Source organism: Phyllobates terribilis, unplaced genomic scaffold (assembly GCF_046119375.1).
Source record: "Phyllobates terribilis strain yellow unplaced genomic scaffold, ASM4611937v1 Scaffold_81__1_contigs__length_6697587, whole genome shotgun sequence".
Lineage (NCBI taxonomy): Eukaryota > Metazoa > Chordata > Amphibia > Anura > Dendrobatidae > Phyllobates > Phyllobates terribilis.
The window spans coordinates 1,465,092-1,477,055 of record NW_027362841.1 but is presented as its reverse complement, the minus strand read 5'-3'; the positions used below and the strand labels follow the sequence as shown (position 1 = coordinate 1,477,055).

At 39.5% G+C, this 11,964-nt stretch overlaps 1 non-coding gene across 1 annotated transcript; it reads left to right on the top strand.

Moving 5' to 3' along the window:
- The first annotated feature begins 10,547 nt into the window (after nucleotides 1-10,547).
- On the top strand, nucleotides 10,548-10,619 carry TRNAA-UGC (transfer RNA alanine (anticodon UGC)). The gene has a single exon. It is a non-coding gene; the product is annotated as a tRNA-Ala (tRNA).
- Nucleotides 10,620-11,964: the final 1,345 nt, after the last annotated feature.

The window sequence follows — 11,964 nt, the reverse complement described above, 5'->3', positions numbered from 1 at the left end:
AATAATGCACATAGTGATGTCACAGTACATAGATAATGCACATAGTGAGGTCACAGTACAGGGATAATGCACATAGTGATGTCACAGTACAGAGATAATACACATAGTGAGGTCACATTACATAGATAATGCACATAGTGAGGTCACAGTAGAGAAATAATAAACACAGTGGTGTCACATTACAGAGATAATCCACATAGTGAGGTTTCAGTACAGAGATAATAAACACAGTGATGTCACATTACAGAGATAATAGACATAGTGATGTCACAGTACAGAGATAATAAACACAGTGATGTCACGTTACAGAGAAAATACACATAGTGATGTCACATTACAGAGATAATACATATAGTGATGTCACAGTACATAGATAATGCACATAATGATGTCACAGTACATAGATAATGCACATAGTGAGGTCAGAGTACAGAGATAATGCACATAGTGAGGTCACAGTACATAGATAATGCACATAGTGAGATCACAGTAGAGAGATAATAAACACAGTGATGTTCCATTACAGAGATAATGCACATAGTGAGGTCACAGTACAGAGATAATAAACACAGTGATGTCACATTACAGAGATCATACACATAGTGAGGTCACAGTACATAGATAATGCACATAGTGAGGTCAGAGTATAGAGATAATGCACATAGTGAGGTCAGAGTATAGAGATAATGCACATAGTGAGGTCACAGTACAGAGATAATGCACATAGTGAGGTCATAGTAGTGAGAAAATAAACACAGTGAAGTCACATTACAGAGATAATACACATATTGATGTCACAGTAGAGATAATAAGCACAGTAATGTCACATTACAGAGATAATACACATAGTGATGTCACAGTACAGGGATAATAAACACAGTGATGTCACATTACAGAGATAATACACATAGTGATGTCACAGTACAGGGATAATAAACACAGTGATGTCATATTACAGAGATAATACACATAGTGATGTCACAGTACAGAGATAATGGACATAGTGAGGTCACAGTACATAGATAATGCACATAGTGTGGTCACAGTACAGAGATAATGCGAATAATGATGTCACAGTACATAGATAATGCACATAGTGATGTCACATTACATAGATAATACACATAGTGAGGTCACAGTACATAGATAATGCACATAGTGTGGTCACAGTACAGAGATAATGCACATAGTGATGTCACAGTACATAGATAATGCACATAGTGAGGTCACAGTACAGAGATAATGCACATAGTGAGGTCACAGTACAGAGATAATAAACACAGTGTTGTCACATTACAGAGATAATACACATAGTGAGGTCACAGTACAGAGATAATGCACATAGTGAGGTCAGAGTACAGAGATAATGCACATAGTGAGGTCACAGTACAGAGATAATGCACATAGTGAGGTCACAGTACATAGATAATGCACATAGTTAGGTCACAGTAGAGAGATAATAAACACAGTGATGTCCCATTACAGAGATAATACACATAGTGAGGTCACAGTACATAGATAATGCACATAGTGAGGTCACAGTACAGAGATAATGCACATATTGATGTCACAGTACATAGATAATGCACATAGTGATGTCACAGTACAGAGATAATGCACATAGTGAGGCACAGTACAGAGATAATGCACATAGTGAGGTCACAATACATAGATAATGCACATAGTGAGGTCACAGTACATAGATAATGCACATAGTGATGTCACAGTACAGAGATAATGCACATAGTGAGGTCACAGTAGAGAAATAATAAACACAGTGATGTCACATTACAGAGATAATACACATAGTGATGTCACAGTGCATAGATAATACACATAGTGATGTCACAGTGCATAGATAATGCACATAGTGATGTCACAGTACATAGATAATGCACATAGTGATGTCACAGTACAGAGATAATGCACATAGTGATGTCACAGTACAGAGATAATGCACATAGTGATGTCACATTACAGAGATAATAAATACAGTGATGTCACAGTACAGAGATAATACATATAGTGATGTCACAGTACAGAGATAATGCACATAGTGAGGTCACAGGACATAGATAATGCACATAGTGAGGTCACAGTACATAGATAATGCACATAGTGAGGTCACAGTGCAGAGATAATGCACATAGTGAGGTCACAGTACAGAGATAATGCACATAGTGAGGTCACAGTGCAGAGATAATGCACATAGTGAGGTCACAGTTGAGAGAAAATAAACACAGTGAAGTCACATTACAGAGATAATACACATAGTGATGTCACAGTACAGAGATAATAAACACAGTGATGTCACATTACAGAGATAATACACATAGTGATGTCACAGTATAGAGATAATGCAAATAGTGAGGTCACAGTACAGGGATAATACACATAGTGATGTCACAGTACAGAGATAATACACATAGTGATGTCACAGTACAGGGATAATAAACACAGTGATGTCATATTACAGAGATAATACACATAGTGGTGTCACAGCACAGAGATAATGCACATAGTGAGGTCACAGTACATAGATTATGCACATAGTGAGGTCACACTACATAGAAAATGCACATAGTGAAGTCACAGTAAAGAGATAATACACATAGTGAGGTCACAGTAGAGAGATAATAAACACAGTGATGTCACATTACAGAGATAATACACATAGTGATGTCACAGTACATAGATAATACACATAGTGATTTCACAGTACATAGATAATGCACATAGTGAGGTCACAGTACATTGATAATGCACAGTGTGGTCACAGTACAGAGATAATGCACATAGTGATGTCACAGTACATAGATAATGCACATAGTGAGGTCACAGTACAGAGATAATGCACATAGTGAGGTCACAGTAGAGAGATAATAAACAGAGTGATGTCACATTACAGAGATAATCCACATAGTGAGGTCACAGTACAGAGATAATAAGCACAGTGATGTCACATTACAGAGATAATACACATAGTGAGGTCACAGTACAGAGATAATAAACACAGTGATGTCACATTACAGAGATAATGCACATAGTGAGGTCACAGTACATAGATAATGCACATAGTGAGATCACAGTAGAGAGTTAATAAACACAGTGATGTCCCATTACAGAGATAATGCACATAGTGAGGTCACAGTAGAGACATAATAAACACAGTGATGTCACACTACAGAGATAATGCACATAGTGATGTCACAGTACATAGATAATGCACATAGTGAAGTCACAGTACAGAGATAATGCACATAGTGAGGTCACAGTACATAGATAATGCACATAGTCATGTCAGAGTACATAGATAATGCACATAGTGATGTCACAGTAGATAGATAATACACATAGTGAGGTCACAGTACATAGATAATGCACATAGTGTGGTCACAGTACAGAAATAATGCACATAGTGATGTCACAGTACATAGATAATGCACATAGTGAGGTCACAGTACAGGGATAATACACATAGTGAGGTCACATTACATAGATAATGCACATAGTGAGGTCACAGTAGAGAAATAATAAACACAGTGGTGTCACATTACAGAGATAATCCACATAGTGAGGTTTCAGTACAGAGATAATAAACACAGTGATGTCACATTACAGAGATAATAGACATAGTGATGTCACAGTACAGAGATAATAAACACAGTGATGTCACGTTACAGAGAAAATACACATAGTGATGTCACATTACAGAGATAATACATATAGTGATGTCACAGTACATAGATAATGCACATAGTGATGTCACAGTACATAGATAATGCACATAGTGAGGTCAGAGTACAGAGATAATGCACATAGTGAGGTCACAGTACATAGATAATGCACATAGTGAGATCACAGTAGAGAGATAATAAACACAGTGATGTTCCATTACAGAGATAATGCACATAGTGAGGTCACAGTACAGAGATAATAAACACAGTGATGTCACATTACAGAGATCATACACATAGTGAGGTCACAGTACATAGATAATGCACATAGTGAGGTCAGAGTATAGAGATAATGCACATAGTGAGGTCAGAGTATAGAGATAATGCACATAGTGAGGTCACAGTACAGAGATAATGCACATAGTGAGGTCATAGTAGTGAGAAAATAAACACAGTGAAGTCACATTACAGAGATAATACACATATTGATGTCACAGTAGAGATAATAAGCACAGTAATGTCACATTACAGAGATAATACACATAGTGATGTCACAGTACAGGGATAATAAACACAGTGATGTCACATTACAGAGATAATACATAGTGATGTCACAGTACAGGGATAATAAACACAGTGATGTCATATTACAGAGATAATACACATAGTGATGTCACAGCACAGGGATAATGCACATAGTGAGGTCACAGTACATAGATAATGCACATAGTGAGGTCACAGTACATAAATAATGCACATAGTGAAATCGCAGTACAGAGATAATGCAAACAGTGATGTCACAGTACATAGATAATGCACATAGTGAGGTCACAGTACAGAGATAATTCACATAGTGAGGTCACAGTAGAGAGATAATAAACACAGTGATGTCACATTACAGAGATAATCTACATAGTGAGGTCACAGTACAGAGATAATGCACATAGTGAGGTCACAGTACAGAGATAATACACATAGTGAGGTCACAGTAGAGAGATAATAAACACAGTGATGTCACATTACAGAGATAATCTACATAGTGAGGTCACAGTAGAGAGATAATAAACACAGTGATGTCACATTACAGAGATAATCTACATAGTGAGGTCACAGTACAGAGATAATACACATAGTGATTTCACAGTACAGAGATAATACACATAGTGATGTCACAGTACAGGGATAATAAACACAGTGATGTCATATTACAGAGATAATACACATAGTGGTGTCACAGCACCGAGATAATGCACATAGTGAGGTCACAGTACATAGATTATGCACATAGTGAGGTCACACTACATAGAAAATGCACATAGTGAAGTCACAGTACAGAGATAATGCACATAGTGAGGTCACAGTAGAGAGATAATAAACACAGTGATGTCACATTACAGAGATAATACACATAGTGATGTCACAGTACATAGATAATGCACATAGTGATGTCACAGTACATAGATAATGCACATAGTGAGGTCACAGTACATTGATAATGCACAGTGTGGTCACAGTACAGAGATAATGCACATAGTGATGTCACAGTACATAGATAATGCACATAGTGAGGTCACAGTACAGAGATAATGCACATAGTGAGGTCACAGTAGAGAGATAATAAACACAGTGATGTCACATTACAGAGATAATACACATAGTGATGTCACAGTATAGAGATAATGCAAATAGTGAGGTCAGAGTACAGAGATAATGCACTTAGTGAGGTCACAGTACATAGATAATGCACATAGTGAGATCACAGTAGAGAGTTAATAAACACAGTGATGTCCCATTACAGAGATAATGCACATAGTGAGGTCACAGTAGAGAGATAATAAACACAGTGATGTCACAATACAGAGATAATGCACATAGTGATGTCACAGTACATAGATAATGCACATAGTGAAGTCACAGTACAGAGATAATGCACATAGTGAGGTCACAGTACATAGATAATGCACATTGTGTGGTCACAGTACAGAGATAATGCACATAGTGAGGTCACAGTACATAGATAATGCACATTGTGTGGTCAGAGTACATAGATAATGCACATAGTGATGTCACAGTAGATAGATAATACACATAGTGAGGTCACAGTACATAGATAATGCACATAGTGTGGTCACAGTACAGAAATAATGCACATAGTGATGTCACAGTACATAGATAATGCACATAGTGAGGTCACAGTACAGGGATAATGCACATAGTGATGTCACAGTACAGAGATAATCCACATAGTGATGTCACATTACAGAGATAATACACATAGTGAGGTCACAGTAGAGAGATAATGCACATAGTGATGTCACAGTACATAGATAATGCACATAGTGAGTTCACAGTAGAGAGATAATGCACATAGTGAGGTCACAGTACATAGATAATGCACATAGTGATGTCACAGTACATAGATAATGTACATAGTGAGGTCACAGTACAGAGATAATGCACATAGTGAGGTCACAGTACCTAAATAATGCACATAGTGAGGTCACAGTAGAGAGATAATACACATAGTGAGGTCACAGTACATAGATAATGCACATAGTGATGTCACAGTACATAGATAATGTACATAGTGAGGTCACAGTACAGAGATAATGCACATAGTGAGGTCACAGTACCTAAATAATGCAGATAGTGAGGTCACAGTACATAGATAATGCACATAGTGAGGTCACAGTACAGAGATAATACACATAGTGATGTCACAGTACAGAGATAATACACATAGTGAGTTCACAGTACATAGATAATGCACATAGTGTGGTCACAGTACAGAGATAATGCACATAGTGAGGTCACAGTACATAAATAATGCACATAGTGATGTCACAGTACATAGATAATGTACATAGTGAGGTCACAGTACAGAGATAATGCACATAGTGAGGTCACAGTACCTAAATAATGCAGATAGTGAGGTCACAGTACATAGATAATGCACATAGTGAGGTCACATTACAGAGATAATACACATAGTGATGTCACAGTACAGAGATAATACACATAGTGAGTTCACAGTACATAGATAATGCACATAGTGTGGTCACAGTACAGAGATAATGCACATAGTGAGGTCACAGTACAGAGATAATGCACATAGTGAGGTCACAGTACAGAGATAATGCACATAGTGAGGTCACAGTACAGAGATAATGCACATAGTGAGGTCACAGTACATAAATAATGCACATAGTGAGGTCACAGTACATAGATAATGCACATAGTGAGGTCACAGTACAGAGATAATGCACATAGTGAGTGGGTGGGAGCCGGTGGCGCACGTGTCGGCTTTCTTATTTATTGTTATGGGAGTTCCAAAAACAGAGGAGCAAATACAAGGAGGGAGAAGAAATGTATCAGAATGGTCACATGAGAATAAGGAGAAATATAACCGCAGCGCCGGCGTCATGGATCGTCCATCACTTATGTGACCTCCTATCAGTCTCCATCCAAGGGATGTATCTCAGTGGTAGAGCGCATGCATCCATGTCTTGTGATAAATTAGTAAAATCTCTCCAATTATATTCCAGGAACTTTGTTATTTGATTTTGCACTTAGTTCTCCCTTTGTCAGACCTCCATATACTGTCAGACCCCCATACTGTATACTGTTACACTCTGGAGCATTGTTTGCACACATCCCACTTACTTTCTTTTGTCTTTATATTGTTTCTCTCTTTATTCTTTGCATCACACGACCATCCATTATGTAAATGTCATTGATATTCTGTGTGTGTATACCTATCCATCTTATACAGTTATATGAAAAAGTTTGGGCACCCCTATTAATCTTAAGCTTAATGTTTTATAAAAATTGGTGTTTTTGCAACAGCTATTTCAGTTTGATATATGTAATAACTGTTGGACACAGTAATGTTTCTGCCTTGAAATGAGGTTTATTGTACTAACAGAAAATGTGCAATCTGCATTCAAACAAAATTTGACAGGTGCATAAGTATGGGCACCCTTATCATTTTCTTGTTTTAAATACTCCTACCTACTTTTTACTGACGTACTAAAACACTTTTTTTGGTTTTGTAACCTAATTGAGCTTTGAACTTCATAGCCAGGTGTATGCAATCATGAGAAAAGCTACTTAAAGTGGCCACTTACAAGTTGTTCTCCTGTTTGAATCTCCTCTGAAGAGTGGCATCATGGGCTCCTCAAAACAACTGTCAAATGATCTGAAAACAAAGATTATTCAACATAGTTGTTCAGGGGAAGGATACAAAAAGCTGTCTCAGAGATTTAACCTGTCAGTTTCCACTGTGAGGAACATAGTAAGGAAATGGAACAACACAGGGACAGTTATTGTTAAGGCCAGAAGTGGCAGGCCAAGAAAAACATCAGAAAGGCAGAGAAGAAGAATGGTGAGATCAGTCAAGGACAATCCTCAGACCACCTCCAGAGAGCTGCAGCATCAACTTGCTGCAGATGGTGTCACTGTGCATCGGTCAACTATGCAACGCACTTTGCACAAGGAGAAGCTGTATGGGAGAGTGATGCGAAAGAAGCCGTTTCTGCAAGCACGCCACAAACAGAGTCGGCTGAGGTATGCAAAAGCACAATTGGAGAAGCCAATTTTTTTTTTGGAAGAAGGTCCTGTGGACTGATGAAACCAAGATTGAGTTGTTTGGTCATACAAAAAGGCATTATGCATGGCGGCAAAAAAACACAGCATTCCGAGAAAAACACTTGCTACCCACAGTAAAATTTGGTGGAGGTTCCATCATGCTTTGGGGCTGTGTGGCCAATGCCGGCGCCAGGAATCTTGTTAAAGTTGAGGGACGCATGGATTCCACTCAGTATCAGCAGATTCTTGACAATAATGTTCAAGAATCAGTGATAAAGTTGAAGTTACGCAGGGGATGGATCTTTCAGCAAGACAATGATCCAAAACACCGCTCCAAATCTACTCAGGCATTCATGCAGAGGAACAATTACAATGTTCTGGAATGGCCATCCCGGTCCCCAGACCTGAATATCATTGAACGTCTGTGGGATCATTTGAAGAGGGCTGTCCATGCTCAGCGACCATCAAACTTAACTGAACTGGAATTGTTTCGTAAAGAGGAATGGTCAAAAATACCTTCATCCAGGATCCAGGAACTCATTAAAAGCTACAGGAAGCGACTAGAGGCTGTTATTTTTGCAAAAGGAGGATCTACTAAATATTAATGTCACTTTTCTGGTGAGGTGCCCATACTTATGCACCTGTCAAAGTTTGTTTGAATGCAGATTGCACATTTTCTGTTAGTACAATAAACCTCATTTCAAGGCAGAAACATTACTGTGTCCAACAGTTATTACATATATCAAAATGAAATAGCTGTTGCAAAAACACCAATTTTTATAAAACATTAAGCTTAAGATTAATAGGGGTGCCCAAACTTTTTATATAACTGTATTTACACTGCTCAAAATAATAAAGGGAGCACTCAAATAACACATCCTAGATCTGAATGAATGAAATCTTCTCATTGAATACTTTGTTCTGTACAAAGTTGAATGTGCTGACAACAAAATCACACAAAAATCATCAATTGAAATCACATTTATTAACCAATGGAGGCCTGGATTTGGAGTCACCCCCAAAATTAAAGTGGAATAACACACTACAGGCTGATCCAACTCTGATGTAATGTCCTTAAAACAAGTCAAAATGAGGCTCAGTATTGTGTGTGACCTCCACGTGCCTGTATGACCTCCCTACAACGCCTGGGCATGCTCCTGATGAGGCTGAGTATTGTGTGTGACCTCCACGTGCCTGTATGACCTCCCTACAACGCCTGGGCATGCTCCTGATGAGGCTGAGTATTGTGTGTGGCCTCCACGTGCCTGTATGACCTCCCTACAACGCCTGGGCATGCTCCTGATGAGGCTGAGTATTGTGTGTGGCCTCCACGTGCCTGTATGACCTCCCTACAACGCCTGGGCATGCTCCTGATGAGGCTGAGTATTGTGTGTGGCCTCCATGTGCCTGTATGACCTCCCTACAACGCCTGGGCATGCTCCTGATGAGGTTGCGGATGGTCTCCTGTGGGATCTCCTCCCAGACCTGGACTAAAGCATCCGCCAACTCCTGGACAGTCTGTGGTGCAACGTGACGTTGGTGGATGGAGCGAGACATGATGTCCCAGATGTGCTCAATCGGATTCAGGTCTGGGGAACGGGCGGCCAGTCCATAGCTTCAATGCCTTCATCTTGCAGGAACTGCTGACACACTCCAGCCACATGAGGTCTGGCATTGTCCTGCATTAGGAGGAACCCAGGGCCAACCTCACCAGCATATGGTCTCACAAGAGGTCTGAGGATCTCATCTCGGTACCTAATGGCAGTCAGACTACCTCTGGCGAGCACATGGAGGGCTGTGCTGCGGGCTGGTATGTTTATGCACAATCACCAGGGACCTTCCCAGCCTGATAATATCAGCTCTCAGTTGTCTGCTTTAATTAACTTTGCTGGTTACATGGGGGGATACACCACGTCATTTTTTTTTGTTTGTTTTTTTATTTAATCATTAAAAGCTGCCTGATAAGCTCCACAGGGTGCAAAGTTATTATATGTTGGGTGGTTGTGCAATTATTTGTCTATATGTCTGTTCCTATGTCTAAATGTCTCTCTGTACGTCTGTTGGTCAATATATCTGTCTATCTATCTACTCAATCTATCTCCATTATCTATCTCCATGTCATTTATTGCTGTCTAAAAACGCTAGAAAAATGCAGGAAAAAAAGCACGTTTTTGCCGCTGCGTTTTTCCTGCCAAGAGATGTGGAAATGCTGCAGAAATTTCTGCTTTCAAATAAGTGTGAACATACCCTTAGGGTTTTGCATATGAGCATAACACACATGCAGGGGATGTAGCTCAGTGGTAGAGCGCATGCTTTGCATGTATGAGGCTGTGGGTTTAATCCCCAACATCTCCATTGTCATGTATTCCACAGAGATCACTCTATATCTCACCATGCTGTCACTGTGTCAGGATTTCATCAGGGATTCCAACATATGGAATATATGTTAATGCCCTCTGTACAGTCACTGTCAGCTTCACAATAGCCCAATTATTAATATTACTCGCTGCCACCACCGGCTGAGTTTGAAATATAGTACAAGGCCTTGCCTGGCCAAACGCCTGCATTCTGGTAGTGTATGGCTTCTGGGAAGGGAACGATTACAGGACAAAAGAAACAGAACGATTAGATTTTATATTTAATCCAAATGGGAGGCAGTGTTTAGGAAAACTATACAAAAATGTTTACAAAAGGAGACAATTCAATACATTAATAGTTACACCAAATAATAAGGATTAAAGAAGAGACTTACTATAAGATCGCTGAGACGATTCAATATAGGTGGATTTGATTTGAACGTTATCGAATATGACCCATTGCTTATAGTATCTATACCCCCCAGCCAACTATTTTATGCTGAAGGGAGAGACCCCCCTGGGATGACGTCACAGGGACTGGGCTCTAGCCTGCACATTTTATTAAAAACTTCTGGGATAACTCATCGCTCGTTGATCCCAGAATCCCAAAAGTGATACCATATTTCTATTATGATTTTACCTTCATTTAAGGACCACACACTGCATAGTTGCGACCTGCTATCCTAGTGCTTTAGTGCTACAGCTCCATGGAGGGGTTTGATAAAATATGCATAGCGTTATGTGATATTTCAGTTTTTCTTTTTTAATAATTTTGCAAAAATTTCTACATTTCAGTTTTTTTTCAGTCAAGATGGGGTGCAGAGTGTACTTTAATGAGGAAAAAATGAACTTTTTAGAGTTTACCAAATGGCTGCAATGAAACAAAGAGTGAAACATTTAAAGGGGTCTGAATACTTTCCGTATCCAATGTATTGCTCCATACAGTATGGGCCCCATATAATGCTCCATACAGTATGGCCCCATATAATGCTCAATATAGTATGGGCCCCATATAATGCTCCATACAGTATGGCCCCATATAATGCTCAATATAGTATGGCCCCATATAATGCTCCATACAGTATGGCCCCATGTAATGCTCCATACAGAAAAAAAAAAATAATCAAATACTTCCCTCTCCTTGTTCCCCGCTGGCCGCAGGTCCTGTCTCCACAGCGTGTTCCGGCTCTCTGCACTGTGACTGCCCAGCACAGAGGGGGCGCTGTAGTGATCGCGCCCTCTTCCCTGAGATGTCACAGAGTCGGAAGACACCGGAGCTGAGGAACGTGGAGAGATGAGTATCGCGAGCAGTTTAAAGCAATGTGGGACGCGGTGCCAGAGCC